This window comes from Balaenoptera borealis (genome assembly GCF_965194805.1).
Source record: "Balaenoptera borealis genome assembly, chromosome: 3".
Classification (NCBI taxonomy): Eukaryota; Metazoa; Chordata; class Mammalia; order Artiodactyla; family Balaenopteridae; genus Balaenoptera; species Balaenoptera borealis.
Window position 1 is genome coordinate 7,428,653 of NC_138866.1, and position 25,480 is coordinate 7,454,132.

Below are 25,480 nucleotides of genomic sequence, written 5' to 3' on the forward strand. Positions count from 1 at the left end.
TGATCAGCGTCATTTTGATTGGTTTAAGTACAGTTGGTCTTCAGTTCCAGGGTCAGTTTGTTCCCATTTCCTTGAGGCCAGTTCTCGGAATTGTGGCAGCTCATGTCATGGCTACAGTCTGGTCATTATGTCATTAACTTCTTCCACCTGATGGGGGTTTCAGTATCTACAAAACAGTTGAAACGTTATGGCTCAGAATATTATCTACAGCCCTTGAGGAGGAACTAAAGGTCCTTGACTTTGCTTAATGGCTGAACTATTATTATTTTGTCCTGTTTGCTTTCCTTTGCTTCTGCGTTCTTCTCACTTCTCTGATTAAACTTATTCTTTGGCTAAAGTTTTTCTACAGACAAAAGGCAGGTGGAGGACATGGGGGAAAAAACCATAGGCTCCTGCTTTATTTCAATCAGAGTCATTGTAATCAAGTAGTCTCAGTAAATAATGGTTGAGTAACCAACTGACCCTTTAATCCCAGGTCTTCTGGCTCTACTGCTATGCTCTTTCTGTGTCACCAGTGGGCATCTCAAGTGGAGGAGAAGCCAAAAGCACAGCAGCCAACATTCAAACTGTGTAGGGATGTTCTGTGGAGGCATTCGAGTTCATTCAAAAGAAGACTTTCCAGGAGCGAGAGGTTGTATTTCTTGGTGTTGAGTTGGGTATGGAAAAAATAAATTGTACCTCCCATTGAGTAAAATGGCTATATGGAAAGAAGCTGTGAAGGTCCACTGTAAGGAATCTTCTGGAACTCCAAGACCTTGGGAGACGTGAGAAGACAGAACTCTGGAAGGAGACACTGAAAATCACTCTGCTTTCCTGCCAGGTGCCATCACCCGTCAGAGGAGCTGCTCAAGCAGCTGCAGAAGAAAGACCAGGTGGGTCTCCAGTATCAGCCGAGAGCCAGCAAGGGCACCTCGGAAGTCCTGCCCAACTCAGGTTCATGATCTAGAACAGGGGTCCACAAACTTTCTCTGTATTGGGCCAGGGAGTAAATGTCTTGGGCTTGCAGCTTCCACCATTGAAACAGGAGGGAAGGTGGCAGGGCACAACTTTTAAAAGAATGACATAGCCATACTACGTGATGAAAACTAGTGAGAACAAACTGGGTCCAAGATGGCAGAAGATTCAACTTCCAGTAGACCTTGAGCCTCCTTATACGCTCATTGTGATACATTAGCATGCTAAATGCTACACCCACCAGCGCCATGACAGTTCTGAGGCTAACCATAAAAGCCCAAAAAGTGGCCAATTCCTGGAAATCCCTGCCCCTTCCCCGAAATAGTTGGAATAATCCCCCCACTCATTAGCCTATGAAATTACCAGCCCATAAAAACTAACCACCCCATATTCCGAGGCTCTCTCTCGCCTTCTGAGATGGCCTACACTCTGTCTGTTGAGTGTGTTTCTCTCTAAATAAATCTGATTCTTACCCATCGCTTCGTCTCCAAATTCTTTCACGATGAAGAAAGAACCTTAAATTCACCGGCAACACCATCATTGTTGCAACTCCTCAGCCCTGCCATTGGGCTGTGAAAGCAGCGTGACAAGATGTAAGCTAAGGAGTACAGCTGTGTTCCAGTAAAACACCAATTGCAAAAGAAGGTGGGCAGCCCACAGGCCCTAGTCTGCGGACCCCTGATCTAAAGTGAAACTGAAATGAAATTAAAGTAAGAGCGGACTGTACACTTTGAGTCCTAAACGACACAGGGCAGATGCAGGGGTTGCCTCTCTGTGGAAATTCACCCCGTCTCCAGCTGATCTTCGTTCGGGGTCCCATTCAGACCATGGGAACTCTTCCAGGAAATAGAAGCAGCTGATGAAAACAAAAGTATTTTAACCAAAGAGGACAAACCGAATAAGCCCCCACTCCTAGTTCAGGATCATGAGAGGTCTGTGACATCAACCTCTCTGTGGCGTAATCAATCACTGCCATCAGGTGGGGACCATGCATCCCCAGATATGACACACACAGTCACACACATTTACACACATACATGTATCACACCCAAACACACACACTCACACGAAAGAGAGAAAGAGAGAGAGAATCAGACATGATGCCTGTCTAGTCCATATTTAAAATGTTACAATTAGTATTTCCCTCCCGTTAAAGAGGCTCCTCCATAAATGCACAAATGGCGTTTGGACAATAAAACTGATGGGATTATAGAGTCAAGTCGTCACCCTGTTCAGGCTCCCATTAAGATGCTCTATTACTTTGATGCAGAGCTATGGTCTCCTGTCTCTATTATATTACCCTCCCTCTTGCCTGTATCCACAATCATGCTTTGTATCCACGTTATAACACTGAAAAGCCTTGGCTCATAGGCATCCTGGATGATGAGAGCATTCATTTTATTTATTTAAAGCATGGCTTGCCTGGATGGTCTCCAGAGATAAAGCATCTTATATTCATGGGGGTCCAGATACCGTTGGAAGTGCATTCATTCCAATATCACTGCCATTGAGTCAAGGCTAAAAGCACTTTCTCAGACATAAGGAATCAGAAAATCTACAATGGGAGCATAATGTTAATATCGCTGTTAAAATAATATCCAATGGCTCTTTCAAAACAAGTGTATCAAATTGATCCTTCTTGAGCCATAAATCAACTAATTTCACTCCCGGATGGTCAGGGAGAGGTGGGCATTGGGGGGAAAGACTGAGTCTTCCCTTTCTTTGAAGTGTTCTTTATGGTGATGAGGCTGGACAAAATCAGGAATCCCTCTTTTCTTTCAGGTTCTGTTGTTTAAATAATTCATATGGGCATGCAGAAAAAGCTCAAAACATAAAAAAGAACAAGAACTTACCTTTGGTAATTTGATCTCTAAGTCCCTTCAGCAAATAAATACTCATTGCATATGAATTAAGTGCTGGGAACCGTCTAGGCTGAAGAGGTAGAGAAAGAATCAAGATAAAGCTTCTCTCCACCAGTCTTTCTGGTGAAACGGTGAAATAAACAAGTAACTCTCATATAGAAAGAGCTAAAATAAAAATAGTAGAGGTGCATAAAAATGCTAACATGATGAAGAAGGTAAGGGAGTGTAGAATTTGTGGTCGGTGTAAGCGATGCTTTAGTTGGTTTTTGAAGCTTAAATAAGAGTTTGCAAGATGAAGGAGGAGAAGAAAGGAGGAATTTCCATGGAAAGAAAAGAGTAGATCATGCACATTCTGAGAATGAAGAATGGCCTATAATGGGGAGATGACAAAGAGGGAACATGCAGAAATGAATCTGGGAATGTAGCCTAGAGGGGAGTTGTGTAGGGCTTCATTGGCTGGGCTAAGTGATTGTGACTTTATCTTGTGAGCCGGGACTTATCAAGGTATGCTCTATGAAACAAGAGTTCCATAAAATGGTAATACGCATTACAAAAATAAGCTTGGAAAATATCATGGTAAACACTACAGGACTTCTCAGAGCCTTTAATACTCTCATACACATTGGAACGTCCAAGAAATAGAAAATATGAACAGACCATTTATTATACAAGTACTGAAATTGAATCTGTGAGTAAAAAAACTCCCAACAAACAAAAGTCCAGGACCAGATGGCTTCATAAATGAATTCCACCAGACATTCGGAGAAGAGTTAACACCTATCCTTCTGAAATTATTCCAAAAAATTGCAAAGGAACCCTTCCAAACTTATTCTATGAGGCCACCATCACCCTGATACCAAAACCAGACAAAGATACAACAACAAAAAAAAGAAAATTACATACACATTGGAACTTCCAAGAGGGACTATGAAAAATACAATATTTCCTAAATGTTTTAATCATAACATCCTTTTTTAAAAAATTTTTAGAGTATTGTCTCATGGAATTGGTATTCCAAAGTACATTGGGAATTGCTACTAAAGCAGCACAGAGATGTGGAGTGTTTTTGTTTGTTTGTTTTTCTTTTTCATTGACATATAATTGACATGTAACATTATATTAGTTTCAAGCATACAGCATAATGACTCCTGTGGAGGGTTTTTGAGAAGAGCAATAATGTATGTAGATTTTTAACATGGAAACCTAATGCTGGCAGCAAGAAAATATTGAGATGGTGGTGGGGGGGATGGATAGGACTTTGTGATCAATTTCACATTAGGAGTGAGGATCCAATGAGGGTGCGTGGTTCTAACTTTGTCACTGAGAAGATGCTGCAGTAACCTGTGATGAGAAGGGACCCAGGAGGAGGTACATGGGAAACAGAACAGTTTTGGACAAGTTGATGTAACAGTGGCATGTTCCAGCATTACTAAGAAGACCAGCTACTTATTTGCTGCAGCATTATTTTAAGCTCATTTTCTTCAGAAAAAATCAAGAGGAGGGCTCAGATTTTAATGGAATGCTATGAAATGCATATTAATTATTGCCAGGACTTGAGTCTTTTGGTGAAATACATATTTATAAACTTTGAAGAGCATAGATCATTTACCTAATGGAGCAAGATTGTTCTAAAGCCTCCATCCTAATCTATCAGGTAAATATCCATTTATAATTGGTTATTTAATACTTGCTCTTTTCCCAATAGGTCGGACTGGCCCTGTAAGACTGCTTCATTCCTCAGCGGAAGTCTGTTATCATCCATCATAATGTCAATAGAGATATATACATTAAAGAAATTATGAAAGTTACTGCCCGGGACAAGAGCTAACATTTAGATGGAGAGAAATGCAAAACATAATGAAACAGCTGCTGTGGGTGAGGAAGAGAGGATTTTTCATTTTAATAACCAGTCATACTCCAATGCAGAAGGGCAAAATAGAAAGATGGCTGGGGTGAGCAAGGCTGAGTGTCTGACATTTTCTGATCCTCCTGAAACTGGTCCCTGGATAGAATCCCATCCCCTAAAAAAAAGAAAGGTAGGTATTCTGCACCCTTAGATCTCTCATTTTGGACCATCCCAACACACACACACACACACATACACACCAACACACACTTCATGTTATTCCATTTATCTTAGGAATCTTGAAAGCGTTCCACTGGCTTTTATTGAGCATCTATTATATCCTGGGTGCTTCTGCTTACCAGGTCTCATTTACAATTCCAACCATCTTGTCCTCCCAACAATCTTAGTCCTGTTTCACTGATGATAAAATGGAAGCTTGGAGAACTGAAGGGTCTGTGTTAAGTCAATAGTGGCAGATTTGAGCCCGGGTCCCACTATTTCCCCTACAGCTGCTTCTCCTACTAAGACTGAGGTTGGGTTAGGAAGCACTCCATGCGCACTGGAGGAGGCCCTGGAGCCAGGAGTGGTTCCCAAGACAAAGGAGATCTGGGGACAGAAGGCTGGACAAAGAGGGAGCCGAAGGATTTTTGAGCCCTTGATGGGAAACCACCCCACCCCCTCGTTGCAGGTAGCCTAGAGAGAGACTCCAGTGGGATTCACCAGTTTCTCCCTGCTAATCTAACGGGTCCTGAAATTGAGCTTTGCAGACCTGTGTGCGTACATGCGTGTGTGCTTTGTAGGACCCATCTTGTCGATCAGACTCCTGTGGAATCCCCATAAAGAAGCACATCAGACACACTGCAATGGCTGAAGTAGGATGGGGGTGCCTGGGACTCTGGAGCTCTGCCCCCCAGCGCTCCATCCTCCTCCATGATCCTGGAGGAGGGACCCCCCCACACCATCCTCCATGCTCCTGGTGGTCCATGATGGCTCTCCACTTTGTCCACGGGCATAAAAGCCATCTGGGGGCACGGCGAGGGGTGGGGGAAAGGGTGGAGTTCCGAAATCCATATAAACCTAGTTGGTGTTCACTGCTTTTTGGTACACGTGTTTTCAAAACGTGAAATCCCCAGTTATATGGCATGTGAGATTTATAGGCAATCATAGAGAGGGATGTTCTGAAGCAAAAGACCAGTTATACAGAGCAAGAGATTTTGCAGCTGGATTGGGAATTTAGCTCTAAATGCTGTCAATCAGACCCCTGATAGAACAAACACTTTCAGGGCGCTGTGTGGGAAATTGACATGGGCAATTGAAGGACAGGAAATGATGTTGACCTAAGCTCAATAGATCAGGATCTCATTTAATCTCTGCAGTGGGAATCATTGTTACTTTATTATCGATGGAGAAACTGAGGCACAGGGAGCCCGATTCCTGCATCTAAGGTCACAGAGCTACTGAGTGTGGAGGCTCTGGAAGGCTGGGCCCCTGTCTGTCTGCTTACACAGTCCTTTTCCCCCTCCAGTCTCACTGTATAGAGAAAATACGGTAATGTCTTATTTCTCTGGGATGCTGAAAAAATGAAGTTTCACCAAGTAGGTTTTCCAGGTAACTGAAACAGATACCTTTGAGCCCCAAAACGTTTTAAGATTTTAATTATTTTAATGGAAACATTTCCCCTGTTCTTAAAACAGCTTATTCAGTGTGATTAACCTTGTCTCACTGGCTCAGGGCCATCAGCGTGAACAGCAGCTTTGTACTCTGATGTAACTCAGTGATAGATCTTCCCAGAATCTTCCAAAGGGTAGTAGTCATCCATTGCCTGGACCATTGAAGCAGCTTCTGGGCTTGCCCCCTCCAGCCTGTCCTACCCCACAAGCCCTCCCCCACCCCCCGAGCAGCTGGAGTTCTCTTTCCCAATGCCAGCGACTCGGGACCCCTTCCTGGTAAAACCCTGCGTGGCTTCCCTTCCATCACTGCTGGCTGAAGCATGGACCACCAGGTGTCCAGACCCTCCCTCACTCCCACTTCAGGGGCCCTTCCCGCCATTTGAGGTCTTTCCCAGGATGCTCTGGTCACACGGAGCTGTGTGTAATTCATTCCCCAAACACTGCGTGCTGTGGTCCGCCTCCTGGCCTCAGGTCAGGCTGTCCCCTCTGCCTGGTACAGCAGTTCTCACAGGGTGGGCCAGAGATCCCTGAGGATCCAGAAGAGCCTCCCAGGGGTCCCCGAGGTCCTCCTTTTTCCTACTTCTTATGTGTGTGAAGCCAGATGTTTTCCCCATAGACCTCAGCCAAAACCCCATATCACAACAGATTGACCATAGAGCCAGATAGGAAGACCCAGCTGATAAGGCAGATAGCCAGGCATTAAAGAGATGTGCAGAAATGTAAAACAAGGCCATTTTGCTGTAGCTTACGTTTTTGGTTTTGGAATAACTTATTTTTCATTAAAAATAGGTATTCTTTAGGTTCACATGTAATGGGTTCAGTATTTTTCCTTTCAATGAATTGGTAAATATGTTTACAATATCTCAGTTCTAATTTCTAATGTACTAATTATTGGTAACTATAATCCACATGACAAAAGCTCTTTGCGGCCCACAATAATTTATACATGTGTAAAAGGGTCCTAGGACCGAAAAGTTTGAGAATCGCCATCAAGGACCACCCACACCTCCTTCTCCACCTGCCTAATTCTTAATCCTCTTCCGAAGCCAGGCTGGGGAGCTACCTCCTCCTGGCTGAAGCCCTGAGGCTGCAGCAGGCGTCCACACCTGTCCTCCGCTTCGAATTGATCCCCCACATGGAGTGGGTCTGTTTTTATATCTGTCTATACCACTAAATTGTCGTCTCCTGGCAGAAAGAGCCTGGCTGTGTCTTTCTTACCTTGGTACCTGGTATGCAGGCGGTTCTGAATGAATGCATGTCGGACTTACCTAAGCTGTGTTGTGGCATCACCGTTGTGGGTTTATAATCTCGCTCCTCTGATTTACCTGTCTTGGGTAAATCTCTTAAGTTTTTTGATCATTGGTTTCTTGGGGAATAAAAATAATACTAGGACTTCCCTGGTGGCGCAGTGGTTGAGAATCTGCCTGCCAATGCAGGGGGCACGGGTTCGAGCCCTGGTCTGGGAAGATCCCACATGCCGCGGAGCAACTAGGCCCGTGAGCCACAACTACTGAGCCTGCGTGTCTGGAGCCTGTGCTCCACAACAAGAGAGGCCGCGATAGTGAGAGGCCCGCGCACCACGTTGAAGAGTGGCCCCCACTTGCCACAACTAGAGAAAGCCCTCGCACAAAAATGGAGACCCAAGACAGCCATAAATAAATAAATAAATACTTTCTATTTCACTGTCTTTATTTAAAAATAATAATAATAATAATAATAATAATATCCAGGGGATTAACTGAGACTGACGATCTGAAGCGCTGCATGTAAACTTGAAAGCACACTGCAACGAGTTATTGTAGGTATCCTGCACCACGAGTCCTCCAGGAACACCCCAGTTTGCAGGATGTCTCCAGGCCGCTGTGCTTCTGGTTCCCAGGCCTGTGTTTTATGCAGCTGTTTTGAATAAGCCTTGCCGTTGAACTGGCTGCTAGCGCACTTCCTTGAAGCCGGGGTGACTTCCTCCAGCAACATTTAACCTTCTCCCCGTGCTCCGCCCTTACTACTCCCGGCTCAGCAATCAGAGAACCAGGAGTTCTATAACGGGGGTGTGGTCTTCTCCTGGGGCTGCTGTAACAAATGACCGTGAAGTGGGAGGCTTCAAACAACAGAACTGTATTCTCTCACAGTTCTGGGAGCCAGGCACTGGCAGGGACATGCTTTCTCTGAAGATTCTTGGGAATAAACATCCTTTGTCCCTTCTTAGCTTCTGGTGGCTCCAGGCAATCCTAGACATTCCTTGGCTTGTAGCTACATCACCCCGTCCTCCACGTCACATGACCTTCTTCCCCGTGTGTCCTCTCCTCTTTTGATAGGGACACCAGTCATTAGGTTTAGGGCTCATCCTAAGGCAGTAGGACCTTATCTTAAATTAACTAATTATTTCTGCAAAGACCATATTTCCAAGTACGATCCCATTCCAAGGTACCAGAGGTTAGGACTTGAATATATCTTTCAGGAGGACATGATTCACCTCACCACACAGGATTAAAACAGAAGGCTCTAAAAAGAACGAAAGAAAGAAAGAGAGAAAGAGAGAAAGAAAGAAAGAGAGAGAGAGAGAGAGGGAGGGAGGGAGGAAGGAAGGAAGGAAGGAAGGAAAGAAGGAAGAAGGAAGGAAGGAAGAGAGAGAGAAAGTAAGAAAGAAAGTAAGAAAGAAAGAAAGAAAGAAAGAAAGAAAGAAAGAAAGAAAGAAAGAAAGAAAGCCATTTGCAGCAACATGGATGGACCTAGAGATTATCACACTAAGTGAAGTAAGTCAGACAGAGAAAGACAAATACCGTATGATATAACTTATATGTGGAATCTAAAAAATGATACAAGTGAACTTATCTACGAAACAGAAGCAGACTCAAAGACATAGAGATCAGACTTGTGGTTGCCAAGGGGGAAGGGGGTGGGGGAGAGTTGGAGTGGGAGTTTAGGATTAGCAGATGCAAACTGTTATATATAGAATGGATAAACAATAAGATCCTACTGTATAGCACAGGGAACTATATTCAACATCCTGTGATAAACCATAATGGAAAAGAATATGAAGAAGAACTTATGTATATGTATAACTGAATCACCTTGCTGTACAGCAGAAATGAACGCAACATTGTGAATCAACTATACTTCAATAATATAAATTTTTAAAAAATAAAATAAAACAGAAGGCTCTAAGTAAAGACCAGAAAACATCAGCAATGAGGAAATTTGCATGGGCTTTAGAGCCAGTCTTTGTGATTACTTTGTCCACTCTGGAAAGGCCTTTGTTTATGCTTGGGTTCATGAGAATGATTTGGAGAACTAGACGGTCAGCAGTCTGAGCAGTCTGTCTTGCAGATAAGAAGCATGTAGCTGTGCTATAAATGAAAAGAAGGAAACCCTGGGTGCAAATCTAGTTCCACGCCCTGTGAACGGTATGATTTGAGGCAAGTTGAGTCAGTTTCCTTATGTAACATAACATGGGGATGATTGTACTTTCCTCTTCACATTTTCTAATGATTAAGTAAATCCTATAAAATGTTTATTATAACCCCTGATACACAGCAAGCCCTCGATAAAGGGAAGCTGTTATTATTATCTTACTATTATTTTATGAATTTTCCAGTCCTATCAGTAAACTTTGTTCAATATAATGAGATACAAAAGTTAGTTTGGATGTGTCACCAGGAGAAACCATGCCATATATCTGGGGGCTTTTAAGGGGAGTTCATGGAATACAAAACCCAATACCTAGTGAACATTATCGAACTGTCTCTTCTTCCTAGGTATTGATTTTGAAAACCAATGACCCTTGTGGGAACAGGGCACATAATGCTTTTCTCACCCTTTCCTCCCTTTACCCCATTTTGAAAGACTCCGAAAGTCCCACCTAGCTACTGGGACTCAGGTTCAGAGGAGGAAGGGAAATAAGCCTCAGGATTTCTCGGGCTCTATTTTCAGTTGTGATATTATTTATTCAATCACTTAGCAAATATTTTATGAGTGTCAACTGCATGCTGGGAATTGTTCTGGGTTCTGAGGATTCAGCAGGGAACAGAATGACATAGACTCTGTATTGTGGATTTCATATTCTAGTGGGGAAAAGGGACAATAAGAAAAAAGGCAAGAAACAAATGATAATCAGTGTTATGAAGGAACAATACTTTATTGAGCTTTATGTTTTCCAAAATGACACTGTGAACATGGGGTGAGGGAGGATATAAGCCCAGGTCTATCTGACTTCAAATCTCAACTTCTTTTCACCCCTGAATGGAGCTTCACCTGCTGGGGATCAGGAGTTGCAGGTACTGTCACTAAGTGGCTGTGTGACCTTAAGCGTGTTTCTTAACCTCTCTGATTCTTCATTTGCTCTATTTTTAAGAAGGAAAGGAGAAATGCGTGTAAAACTCTTAACTGAGCACAGTTCCTGCCACGTTGGAAACACCCAGAAATAACTATAATTGTAATTAGAGTAACTTCTAGAAGACTACTAAAGTGTTGATGTGTAGCCATCCAGGAGAATTCTGCCTACAAGGATAAATGGTCCATGTGCCGATTACAAACCCCACTTAGTGCAGTGTGCCCATCTCAATCACTGTCTCACGGGAGTGACTCACGCCCCACAATCTTTTATACTACAGAAAAAAAGAAAAGTGAAATCCAACCCAATCCCTTTCCAAGTGATCCTGAATTCAGAATGACTGAATTTTTAGCCAGTGAAGAATCAGGTCCACATTTATTGAGACTGTCAATAACAAAATACATCAGCAGAGATGGGAGCACCTGAACTTTCCACAGGGGTCCTGGATGGGTCGCTTCTCCAGCAACAGCTGTCTGGGCTTGGGAGTGGCTGTCTAGGAAGGACTGGCCTGCAAGCCAACCAATTCTGCAAAATGGCAACTTCCAGGGGTCAGCTTTCATCTTAGATCCGTGTTCAGAGGGCTAACCCACAAAGTATGGGGGTGCAAATATTCCAAGGGTCTCCAAAAGAAAGACTGGGATGAAAATGTGGAATTATGGGGCAGTAGATAATGCTTGATATGCCTAATCAGAGTGAACTTTTCAATAGGCAAAGCTGTCCAAGACCTAGATGAGGTCCATGAGTGGTAGTGAGTTCCTCATCAGAGGAGGCATTCAAACAAAGGCTGAATATCCATCTCCCACGAGACATCATTCAAGAGTCCAAGCACCAGACAGAGCTTGAGGAGTCACCTGAGTCCCCATCCAGCCCTGAAAGTCTGGATTACACACCTCACAGGTGCTGGTCCAGAAGTGTTTACACTGAGGCCTCGATCTTGTGTAGAGCACAGAGCATGGGTCTTAGAAGAAAATGAGCTATGGATATGGATCCTATCTCTGCCACTTATTAGCTGTGTGCCTTTGGGAATGATACTTGCCTTCTCTGAACTTGTTTCTGTATTTGTAAGAAGGAGATAATACTACCTACTTGACAAGGTTGTGAGAATTCAGCGAGATTATTTATGTCACACGGTTGCATGGCAAGTGTATTAGTTCCCTATTGCTGCTGTAACACATTACCACAAACTTAGTGGTTTAAAACAACACAAATATATTACCTTATAGCTCTGTACGTTAAAAGTCTGACATGGGTGTCATCAGGGCTGCATTTCTTCTAGAGGCCCTGGGGAAGAATCTGTTTCCTTGCTTTTTCCAGCTTCCAGAAGATGCCCACATTCCTATGCCCATGGCCCCTTCTTCTATCTTCAAAGTCAGCCACGTTGCATGCATCTCACTGACTATTCTTCCATTGTCACATCTTTCTCTAACTCTCTTCTCTGCCCCCCTCTTCCACATTTCAGGACTGTTGTGATTATATTGAGCCTACCAGGTAATCCAGGATCATCTATTTTAAGGTCATCTGATTAGCAACCTTAATTCCATCTGTACCATAATTACCCCTTTGCCGTGTAAGGTAATACACTCAAAGGTTCTGGGGATTAGGACGTGGACATCTATGGAAGTCGTTATTCTGCCTTCCACAGCTATGCTCCATGCAAGATGCTTGTGTTGTATGATTCATAGCATTGAAACGAAATAGCCCTCCAGGTTTTGGGTAGCTGTCCGGTCCCCTCCAGCATGCATGCCCAGGGTGGGGAATGCAATGATGGATGGGCCCAGCTCTGTCTGTCACTCCCAGGGAGTTTATCATGCCTAACGTAGAGCTGAGGCACATTTAGTTCTTGTCATCCATACAACAGCCCTGAAAGAACGGAGCACCCCTGTGCCTTGGAGAGCATCATCGGGAATTCACAGCCACTGATCCCGCCGTGTGTGGGAGCATGGGCCCAGCAGCATCTGTACAGGTGCATCGGGGCTGGCTTTCAGGACAGATGTTCCCTGAGCACATGAAACTACGGTCACAATCTCCTATCCTTATAAAAACAGGAGAAATTAGAAAAATACAAGCTGTTGATGAGAGTAGAAGGGACTTTAAAGATCACGGTGAGGGGAGGAAAAAGGGCGCTGAAGGTTCTGGGATGCTCACCTGTCCCAGGTACCGCATCTGGTGCTTTGCATAAGCTCTCTTGTCAACCGACAAAGGAACCTCATAAGAAATGTTTATCATCCCTGCATTTCTAAGGACCAAAGTGGTCCTCAAAATGGTTAAAATTACTGAGCATGGAGGTGACAGGAACTGGAATCAAGTCAAGGTCCCATGGCCCCGAAGTCTTTCCTTTTCACAACATGCCTCGTGACCAGGGTGGGAGAATGTCAGAGCTCTTATTTGGCATCTTGAAGCTCATTCAGCAGGTGGGGCTGGAGAGGGGGTCCTGGGACATAAATTCAGGTTTCTCACTTTCCAAGCAAAGGCTGTCCTGTATTGCCCTCTCCCTAGGGGGCCACTTGTAAATAACGCTACCATATTAATTCAAGTTCAATGTAGAAAATTTGAAAAATATAGAAAAGCAGAAAGAAAAAAATTAAAATTACTCATAGCATAATCACCCAGAATTAGACATGATTACCATTTTGGGTATTTCTCTCCAATTTTCTCTCTATATATGTATGTGTTTTGATACATCGAATTTTTTCTGTTAAGAATGTTTTATTTATGGCTTATTTTTCATTTTATGGACCACAGACATTTTCCTGTGTTATTATCTGTTCTTCAACCACCTCATTTTTATACCTGTATATGGATGTAACACAATTTATTAAAATACATCCTATTATTATTTTTGTAATTGACCTATAGTTGATTTACAATGTTGTGTTAGTTTCAGGTGCACAGCAAAGTGATTCTATATATATATATATATATATATATATAGAGAGAGAGAGAGAGAGAGAGAGAGAGAGAGAGAGATTCTTTTTTAGATTCTTTTTGATTATAGGTTATTACAAGATATTGAATATAGTTCCCTGTGCTATATAGTAGGTCCCTGTTGTTTATCTATTTTATAGATAGTACTGTATATATGTTAATCCCAAAATCCTAATTTGTCCCTCCTCCCCCTTTCCCCTTTGGTAAACATAAATTTGTTTTCTATGTCTGTGAGTCTATTTATGTTTTGTAAATAAGTTCATCTGTATCATTTTTTAGATTCCACGTATAAGTGATATCATATGATATTTGTCTTTGGCTTACTTCCCTTAGTATGATAATCTCTAGGTCCATCCATGTTGCCGCAAATAACATTATTTCATTCCTTTTTATGGCTGAGTCAATTCCATTGATATATATACCACATCTTCTTTATCTATTCTTCTGTCGATAAAACACCTCCTATTATTGGACACAGATTTGGGGGTGGGAGATTGCTGTTGTTTTCGAATTATAACTTTGCAATAAAATCCTGGTAGATAAAACTGCACATATAACTGGGAGTTTCCATAAAACCTATTTCTGGAAATAGAATGGACTGGGCAAAGCATAGGAACATTGTTAAGATCCTTGATGTGTACTAACAAAATGCCTTCCAGAAAGAACACACCAGCACTCCCCTGGGCCGCGTGTGGAAGTGTTCTTCCCCCTATATCCATAGTAATACTGAATTTCATCTCTATTTTTTTTCTTTATCTTTGTTTCTTAGGGCTTATTGATTTTAAGCAGGTCCCACTTTACATGGTTTCAATTAAAGAGACACTTCTTTGCAATGGTTCTTTTCGCCTACGATTTAATTCAAGGGTCGGCAAATTTTTTCTGTAAGGGTCAGATGGTAAATATTTTGGATTCTGCAGTCCACATAATGTCTGCTACAACTGTACTCAACTCAGCCATTGCAGTGCAAAAGCAGCCCATTGATAACACGTACATAAATGAGCAGGGCCCAGGAAATTTTATTTATGGACCCTGAGACTTCAATTTCATAGAACTCTCCCATATCAAGAAATATATTCTTCCTTTGAATTTTTTCCATCCACTTAATAATGTGCAAACTATTTTTAGCTCAGAGTCATACAAAACTGGGACCAACACAGGGCATATTTGGCCCAGGGGCCTTAGTTTGCCAACCCTCTGGCTTAACTGAAGGCCCCATTCACACAGGACATTTATGCATTTAGACTTCTCTGTGAGAGTTGCGCTCTTTTTCTAAATCTAATAGTTTTCAACCCTGGCTGCACATTATAATTACCTGGAAAGTTTAAAAAAAAATCCGCCAGCGCTGGGTCCCACCCCAGATGAATTCAATAAGTCTTTTGGAGGTGGGCACAGGCATGGCAGGAAAGTCTCTCCAGGTGACCCTGAAGCCTAGCTCGGAGTGCACTTGAATTAACCGTAGATAAACCCAGAGCAGTGTTACTGGGCCCCAGGCCTGGGCAACGTTAGCGTGGGATCCAGGGCTGCCAGGAAGCTAAGAGCCCCCGTAAGAGGAAGTGAATTGCATTGATGCGAGTCACGGTTCCTTGAGTATTTTACAGATGAGCTGACAAAAAGCTCCTGCTTCTGGCTTTCTTTGAGCGTCCCTGGAAAGACAGACAATGATAAGATTTTTTAAAAAGTCTCCTGGCCACAGGTATCAGCCCAGGCTCTGTGGCGGGAAGAGCTGACCCCATGAGCGGCTTAAGCCTGCAGGATTCGGGGCACACCCTGGGCATCTTCCCTTCCCGGCAGATTCAGGCTTCCGTCTCTCTCAAGACTGGGTGTAAAAAGATGGTGAGTAGAATATCTCATGCTTGCTCCTGCTTTGTTCTGCAAGCAACCATGGGTACCACCAAGCCACCCTACTTGTCTCCTTGGGTCCTTCCCACTCTTTGCATTTCTTTGCAGATTTCAAGGTGATGACAAAAGAGAGAACCGTCTTAGCATTTGTTAATACCCACTTGACCCACAAAAGAAAATTCACCAGCATTCCGCAGCTTCTAATTTAAAAACCATTAGACCGTTCCGCTTGGCGGACCAGATCTAAATATTCTTAAAGGGGTGGTTTAATTTAATGATTACCTTAACAAGCCCCCTTTTAAAATGATGATCCGCCAAATTCAGGGGATTTGTTTTGGAATCTGATCCAATAAGTGGCTTTGTACAAAGAGGAGCAGAACGGAATCTGATTTGGTTCAGAACGTGGTGAAAATCGTGGAAATTACTTTGCATATTTAATCACTGTGGAAACATGAGTACAAACTACTTTCTAGAGATTACCTTAGAAAAAAAAAAAAAAAGCTGCAGGCTTTGCAGCCAGCATGCCAAGTACTTTGATTTACAGGGAATTATTTGGATTTTATAGAACATTCAGGGTTTCAAAGACTTCAACCTACTCAGCCACTGGCAGAAAGACATATTTTAAATAGCGGAGCAGAAGCTGGGCTTTGGATACAGAAGCGACAGTGGAGGGATTCGTTCGTTCCTGTTCAGGCCTGTAGGGTGGCCTTAACTTTGCTAAGTTTTTTTGCATCCAGAGGTGATGGGTGGCGGACCAAGATCAGATGGGAAGACAAGGTGAGGGTGTGCCACCCCAAGAAACACTCTCTGAGCCTGTCATCGGGAACTGAGGGCACATGGCCCATCTTAGGAAAGACGGCCGTCCTTCTGTCTGCCCCAGCAGCAAACAGCAAATTTGAAAATTTGCTCCGATAGAAAATTCTATCCGCTCTGTGCACGGAAGCTTGGAGGAGGCAGCTGTGGTGGTGAGAGTTAGGGCTTTGGTCTGAGCCCTACTTCACCTCCTCGAATGTTCTTTTCCTCATTGGTGATTCCCTTCCTCTGAGTTTTCTACTTAGCTGTCCCTTCATCAGCAAGGCTTTTCTCTGACCCCCCCTCCATCTAAAAGAAATCCCCCGGCACTTTCTTCTTTCTTACTAGTCTTTCTTCTTCTACAATCCACATATTATCGCCTGCAGGGTTCCTTGCTAACTTGTTTATGCTCTGCCCTCTGCTATTAGACTGAGGCCCATACTCAGTCTGCTCTGAGTATTGGCTGTTTCCCCAAAACTCAGCACAGTGCCTGGCTCAGTAAATATTTGGATAAAAGAATTACTAAGGCCCACCTCCCATTACTTGTGTGAGGATATGTGCTAATAGAAGTGTAAGTGCTTAACAATCAAAAAAAAAAAAAAAAAAAAACAGGGAAAAAGGGCACTATAGATAGATTTTTAGGGTGGAAGGAGCCTGTGTTAGACCCCAGCTACTTTCTCCCTCTGTGACCTTGGCCAAAGTGGCAGGGTTGTCTTTCTGAGCCTCAGTCTCTCATCTGTAAAATGGGATCATATATAGTTCAGGAAGTTATTGTGAGGGTTCTAGAGGATGCATGTAAAGGACCAAGGTTGGTGATGGGTACAGGGTACGTAGTCAAGAAGGAGTAGGTGTTGTGACTTCATGGGTGTGATGGTTAATTTTATGTGTCAACTTGACTGGGCCATGGGGCGCCGAGAATGCAGGTGTGTCTGTGAGGGTGTTTCTAGACGAGATGAGCATTTGAATGGGTGGTCGGTGGCAAGCAGATAACCACCCCCCCACCTCCATGTGGGTGGGCCTCATCCAACCCACTGGGGGCCTGAATAGAACGAAAAGGAGACAGAGGTGGAATTTGCTCTCTGCCTCACTGTTGGGCTGGGACGTGGCTCTCCTGTCCTTGGCGCTACTGGTTCTCAGGCCTTCAGACCTGCCCTGGAATCTCCAGCAGCGGCTCTCCAGCCCTCAGGCCTTCAAACTTCACCACGGGCTTTCCTGGGTCCCCAGCTTTCAGATGGCTGATGGTGGGACTTCTCAGCTCCATAATCACCTTAGCCAATACTTTATACTAAATCTCTTTCTAGAGAGAGATATACACACGTCCTATTGGTTCTGTTTCTGTGGAGAACCTTGACTAATGGGTAAGGATACTATGATAGCTGGACAGGAGGACATCTGTCCATCTGTCACTTGGGACATTGCCATCTTGAGGTTTCCTTCCTAACCAACGCCTCCTCTTAGAAAAGTCTGAGCTGTCTTCCAGAGAAATCAGAAAATAGATGGGTCCTTTACAAAACTCTCCAAAAACTGCAATGTTTCCAGACGGGTCCCAAGTTCCAACCGCTGGCAGCCAGTTCCCATTGTAAAACACTGGTATGCAAGCATCTGTCTCTATGTGTACACACTCATTGGAGGCGTAAACTTATGCAGTAGCTACACCCTTTGCAAGATATATGTGCGCTGGTGAGTGTAGGGGTGTATGGATGTGCGTTTGGGTTTGTGTGTTTCTGCAGTGGATCGTGGAGACCAGATGTGCGGACCGCATGTGTGTGTAAATAGAGAGAGTGATGTGTACACAACAGCATGCACGTAACTTCTCCCTGGCTTTCTCCTCGTGTCTTCCTTGAAGCGTCTCTGTTCCTTGAAGCTGCATAAGTTTCCAATCTCAGCATCCAGAGATTAATGAACGTGCTTTCTTTCCCATGTGCACTGAACAGATAATTTTCTTTTCCTCTTTATGATAAGTGGAAGAAACGTTTGAGTGACAGGACAATTTGTCAATCAGTTGCAGAGTAGAAGGGGAACCTCCTCTGCATAATTTTACACCTGGGATCAAAAGTGACCTCTGACTGGATGCCACGCTGGGACAGCAAAAGATGACTCCAACGGCACCTGTCAAATTCTTGCCTATTTCCAGCCTTCAGGCCCTCCTCCTGCCAATTTGCTCTCCCAGCCTCCTGAAGAGGATTTGCCAAAAGGCAGGAGACTTCTTGCATATGGCCTCACTCTGTCAAACCCTTCAGCGCCTCCCCTCAGCTCTTATCCAGATGGCAAAGGTCCTTTCTCACCTGGACCCCGCCCACCTCCATCACTCCTGCCCTTGTGCCTCTCCCTGCCTGACTCGGCTACTGGCCATCCCCAGACACACTGGCCGCCACGCCAGTTTTTCCTTCTCCAAGTCCTGGCTTCCTCTGGACCCGTGCCTGGAACTCATTCATCCCTTCAACAAAACACATATGGAAAGCCTGCTCTGAATCAGACATGTGACAAGTACAGGGATGGGGGGACAATAAGACAGACATTGTCCCTGACCTCAGAGAACGTCCATCCTGTGGGATGATGGCTGCCCTTCCCCACCTCTTTCTCATCTGGAAAACCCTCGCCACTCAAGGATCAGCTCTAGGGCCCACCCTCCACCTGTGAAACCATCCCTGACCTGCCTCCCCACCCCCAGGTGGAACAGCCACTGCTTCCTTTGCACCTTCACTGTGCCCAGAAAATAATTGTCATTGTCACACCTGTGTCTCCGTCTTGCTCATCTTCACCATCTATCTTCCTTTCCTCCTTAGACTAAATCCCTGCCCTGCAGTCTAATTCACCTTCAGACCCCCAGTCCCTTGCACAGAGCACATGGCATATGATCATACACTCTGAAAAACTCTGAAAATATATGCAGACTAAACGAACCAGTCAACCAATGGGTGGGAGAGTGGAAAGACGGAAGGATGGAGGAGCGAGGGCATTCGGGTGACCAGCGAGACAGAGAGGAGGCAAGACATCGAGATGGCCCTTCAGCACATGCGTTCAAGGTACATTTGGTGTACAAGCAGAGACATCATTGTTATTAACTAATTATAGCTGCCGTTTTCATCTTCTATTTTGTTCTAGGCATTTATAAATTTTACTTCAAATTTTCATAACAACTCGACAGAGTAAGGATTATTATTATCCCTGAGGGTCAGAGAGGTCAGGCAACTCCCCCAAGGTCACAAAACCTATAAGAGGCAGAGCTGGGCATAGAACTCTGGGTGGTCTGAATCCAAAGGCGCTGCTCTCTCCTACCCGCAAGATTCAATGTCTGCACTTGTATTGGAGCTTTAACAGCCTTCTCAGGTCTCCCCCCAGGGACCCTGGGCTGGCTTCTTTCTTGGCCAGTGTGAGAGGTGTCCCTCTTGGAGACCCCCATTTCTCCAACACTAGCCATTTCAGGGAACAGCTTTGCTGAAACCTGAATTATGGAAATGGGTTGTCAATTACCCCAGGTGGCTGTGTAAAAGAATTACGGCAACAATCACAGTGAAAAGAGAACTTTATTTTCACCACATTCCAGTAAAAGCTAATTCAGAATAACTCCATTTAACAGTTATTTTATGCTGAAATACTGAATGCCTTGGGGAGTCTTTTAGGGATTTTAAAGTCTCTTTATTTATAAATGATTCATGCTGCATTTTCAGAAAAACCTACAATTAGTGTGGGTAGCACAGAAGCTCCTTAGGGAAAGGTAAAAAAAAAAAAAGAAAGAAAAGAAAATATACATGCATTTTCTGCACCCTTTTATCCATTGTTGTTTTGCAGTGGACTATAAAAAGAGAACCAAAGAAAAAACGGCAAGGAGATATTTTGTCTAACCTCTTAAATACATGCCCCATTTGACAGTATTTGTACAGTAGTTTTTTCCGTGATCGGCTCAACCCATAAAATTCTTTTAATGCATGTTTCAATTTGGTACATAGTCTTCACACCTGCAGAAGCTTAAAGGAATCAGAGATGCTTTGGGTGGATCCCATCTCCTCAGCATCTTAAATGAGCCTCTGAGAGACAGCCGTGGCCTTGGGCGGGGTCAGCACAGCTGCCCAAAGAGATGGCAAAGGAAAGACTCCTAATTCTTGAGCCAAAGTTATCCCAGAGAGCGTCTGTGCAAAACCGCTCTCAAAACTGCCCTTTCTGAGCCTCCCTTTCTTCACCCACCCAGTGAGGTGTATCATATTCACTTCACGGGGGTTTGCCATCAGTCATTCATTGAATGCCCTTTTTTTGGACATCTGTTCTCCTCCATAGGCAGGATGGTCTCTGAATACAGAAGTGCACGGTCTATTGGAGAAAAGGGACACAGAACAGTGTTGATGGTGGGATAGAGGCTGCGAGACTCTCAGTGAGCACAGAGGGACACAGGACCCATACGGAGGAGTCAAGGAAGATTTCCTGGAGGAAGTGATGCTTAAGCTAAAATGGGAAGGATGGATAGGCATGAAGGGGCATAAGGCTGTGAGGCCAGAGGTCTCAACATGCACAGCAATCTGGGGACCAGAGAAAATGAAGCCTGTGCAGGGTCCTGTGAACAGTTCAGTCGTGCTGGAGGAATTCAGCATCAGAAATGGAAAGGTGATAAAGATGAGCTTTAGAGGATCCACGAGATGATTATTTCAATAAGAGGATTTTGTAAACTCTGGGGCTATAATACTCTGTACAATGTCAGTTATTATCTGCTATTATTACCATTCTGGACAGATAGGGGGGCAGGGATCGAACTAGGACGTGGAGCTAGAATTTGCCGATGTCACTAACAGAGGATCTTAATATTTCTTTTTCCAAGTGTTCTTACCTAATTCATTTTTTACTGTGTGTAAGACGGATGGGGGTTACCTCATTCATTTATGCATTCATTTGTAGGTGAAATCAGATGTTTTATTTTTGTATGTGACTAATATTGGGGGTTTATTGGAAGTAACTATAGCAGAACTCAGAGTTATTGAAAACCATAAAAAAAGAAAAAAAGAGGAAACAATTTCCATCCTTAGCAACCTGCAGAATTCATGCCCAGGATCCCTCCTCCCCCATCTGGAAATATCTCATCCCTGTCAATTGTACCTGTCTCTCCTGAGTCAGCAAATACATAGCCTACACTGAAGAATGTTTTATGTGTTTAATTGAATTACTTTCAATTAAATGAGTATTTTTTCAAATCTCTACTATGTGCCAGGTAGTGTGAAAAATGTACAAGAACACAGAAATGAAAGAGACCCAGTTCCCGCCTGCAAGAGCTCACTTTTAGGGCAGGGAGATATCACATGAGGCTGGGACAGAAAGCATGGAGGGCTGTCCACAGGGGCAGGGGCAGAATAGGTCAAGGTTCTGAGGGCCAGATCAAACAAGGGGTATTACCTCTGAGGGAGATGAATTTTGGAGTTGAGCCAGAGTCAACCAGAGTCTGACACATCCTGGCACTGTGACCTTGGGCTGGTCACTTAACATCTCTGTGCCTCAGTTTCGTCATCTGTGAAATGGGGATAACAACCCTACTATCAGCACTGAGTTATTCTGATGAATTGATGAATACATGCAAGGTGCTTTAAAGAGTGTCTTGCACATCTTAAATGCTCAGAAAGAGCTGATTAATCTTATCATTATCATTGTCATCATCATTATAATGGATTCATGAGTAAATGATAGGGGAAGAGGTGAAGGCAAAAGTCAAGATAGGATGTGGAGCTATAGATCTAGCTATAGACCCAAAGAAATGAAATCATTCATCCACAAAAAACCTCATACAGGCATTTTCATTGTGGCCAAAAAGTGGAAACAACCCAAATAGCTATCAGCTGGTGGCTGGATAAACAAAATGCAGTCTATCCTTGCAATGGAACACCTTCCAGCAATAAAAAGGAATGAAGCATGACATGTTACAGCAAGGATGAACCTTGCAAACATGATGCTTAGTAAAAGAAGCCAGTCACAAAAGCCACGTGCTGTATGATTCCATATATAGGAAACGTCCAGAGTAGACCAATCTATAGAGACAGAAAGTAGATTGGTGGTTGCCTAAGGTTAAGAGTATGTGATTGCTAATGGGTAGGGGGGTTATTTTTGAGGTGATGAAAATGTTCTTAACTTCGATTGTGGTGATAGTTGGACAACTCTCTAAATACAGTAAGACCATTGAACCGTATGCTTTAAATGGGTGAATTTGGGGTGTGTGAATTATTTCTCAGTAAAGGGAGAGAAGGAGGAGAGGCGGAGTCAGGGTGAAGATGGGAGAAACTAAGTCTTGTATGCAAGGAAGAGGCCAGGAAGTGGCATGTCGGGAGGATGGACACAGAGATCAGTGGTCAAGCCCTAAGCATCTAACACCATGAGCCTGGTCCTTTTTTATTTTAAAACATCAATCAGTCTTTTAAAGAACAAAAGTGGGAGGGCAGCAGACAGGCGCAAAACTTCAGCCACCAATTCATTCAGTATTTAAAGTGGGCCTGCTAATGTACCCAGTTGTTCTAAGTGCTGGGGATATAGTGGGAACCAATTCAGAGGAGTCCAGGCCCCCCTGGAGTCCACAATCAGTGCATTTAACAAACACACCCATGTAAAAATGCATGAGATCATTCCAGAAAGTGATGGGTGTCTTAAGCAAAGAGATACAGTGGAGAGTGAGTAGAGGGGCTGCCTTGGATTGGAGGACAGAATGGTCAGAAAAGGTCTCTCTCAGGAGGTAACATCTGAGCTGACTTGACGGTAATGAGCCCATCATGCCAAGACTCAGAGTAAGAGTGTTCTAGACAGAGGAACAGAAGTACAAAGGTCCTAACAAGCTTATAAAGAAGAACCCAAATAAATTCTTGTGTTGGAAGTATGGAGAGCTATGGAGATGAGAGGAAGGAGAAATCTATCTGAACCAAAATCAACAGGGAAGGCTTCAGGGAACAGGCAGACTTTGAGCTGAGCCTTAAAGAAGGAGCGAGATGACTCTTTGGTCCCCTTTGTCCATGTGAGAAGCAGCAGTTTCTTTCTTCTTAAGCAGGTCACTGTGATGCAAAGGCAGTGGGTGTATCAGTCAACGACAGCTGTGTAACAAATCACAATCGACTATTGCTCCGACACCTGCAGGCAACTGTTCTTGCTTGGTCTTTACAGGGGCAGCTCTGCTCCCTGTGTCTCTCCTCCTCGGCCTGAGACCAGAGGTTTGCTTAGCGTGTACATCCCATGAGGATGGCAGAACCACAACAGCAAGTAGAAACCTCAAGACCTATGAAAGCTTAGGCTCAGAAGTGGTACTCGGCCATGTCCACCTCATTCTAAAGGACAAAAAAAAATCAAATGGCCGAGCCAAAAATAAAGAGGAGGAGGTATTCTCTGCCTTTATTGGGGGTAACCTCAAAGGATGTAATAGAGAGCATGGATACAGAGAGGTGGGAAGAACTGGGCAAATAATGTCTTCCCTAAAACAACTAGGTCTGGTGGGCCCTTGGTCAGTGTTTGTGGGTGGGCTGGGGACAGAGAGAGCTGGAGAGTGTGTAGGCATCTCACCAAGACTCCAGGGGGGAACACGGCACTTGAAATACTATTAATCAGTGAAAAAGGAACAAACCAACACTTGTACATACAACAGCAAAGATAAATCTCCAAGGCACTATGCCAAGTGAAGTAAGCCAGACTCAAAAGGCAAAATTCTTTAAGATTTCATTTATATGGCATTCTTACAAAGACAAAACTATAGGAGCAGTAACAGATCAGAGGTTACCAGGGGCTGGGGAAGGAGAGGAGGGTTGACAGCAAACGGACATGAAAATTTCTCATGTGATAGAAATTGACCTCCACATCCTTGTGGTGATGAGATATGACTGTCTACATGTGTCAAAACTCACAGAACTCTACCCCAAAATGAAGGAGATTCTACTTATTTCTACTTATGTAATTATACTGTAATGTTAAAAAGGGGGGATAATAAATTCATTATTAATTTTTTAAAAATCCATAGGAAGATGTAAAATCATTTCTTCAATGAAAGAGCCTCCACCCCTTTATAAAAAGGAATTGAGCAATTCTTTGAATATTATGGAGTTTTATTTTTAATATTAGAATTAATATTGCAGAAAAACAATAATTTGTATTGAGGCAAGAAACACATACAAGATGTAGAATTTTAATTTTTTATAAGGGAAAAAGAGAGGTCGAAATATTCGATTGGATCGTACTCTGTGCCCACACAGAACTTTATCCGTGTGCCTCTGTTAATTGCAGGAGGGAAAACAAGGCAGTCACTTGAACCAACTTTCCTCTCCTTGTTTTCTAAGTTTTGTTCCCAAACTTCCTTGTCAGAGAGTAGCACAATGTCGATACTCCTTCCCCTTTCTCCCCTCCCCAAAAACGTTCATAATTCAGTCAATCCAAAGGCCTACGTGACAGCAAATTCTGGCTTGACTGATTTTTTTCCCCTCCCGAATTGACAGAATCACATGGTTACTTATTTATTTACTTATTAATGATTTATATCCTGTCTCCTTCCAGAAAGGATCTGAGTGCCTCGCTGGATGTCTTGGCATTACCTCCAAAAAGTATAAGCATCTCGAGGAAGAAAATAACCACTGGAGGAGTGGTGTCTGGTTTTGTTCCGGAATCCACGGAGTCTCAGGAAAAGGCGTAATGAGCCCATTACTGCAGAAAATGAATAATGGAGGGTCCGACCTGGCTGCCATGTTAAAGTAGGATCTTAGACACAAAACCCCCTCCCCAAGGCTGTCTGTATGGGGAGGGAAGGAGATCTACTGGTTAACTGAGGTCAAAAACTTTACTCACTGAAGAAACAGGTACTTTCTTCCCTGAGCAAGTCAATTAAGCAAAAAAGTAGTTACCAGCCATTAAGTGTCATCTATGGGCCAGCACTTAACAAACAGAATTTCAACAACTTGGCAAGATAAGTACTGGACTCTGTGGAAAAAACAGAGGCTCAGAGAGGGTAAGTAACTTGCCCAGGGTCTCAGAGCAGGTCAAACAATCAAGCTAGGATCTTGAATCCAGGTCTTTCTGACTCTGGAGCCCATGCTTATTCCCTTTTCCAAGTTGCCTCTGGGCTTTTGAGCCCAACCTACATGTCTGGCACTGGCTGTCTGTAATGATCCAGTTTATTAAATAATGTTGACATCTTTTGCTCGCTTTTGGACACTGCATCAAAGAATTTTCACCGTAGCTGCTATCAGTTAGGATGATCTCAGCTACAAGCAACAGCAAGGCCAAATTCAAACCAGCTTCAACAGTGAGATGGTGGATTACCCCC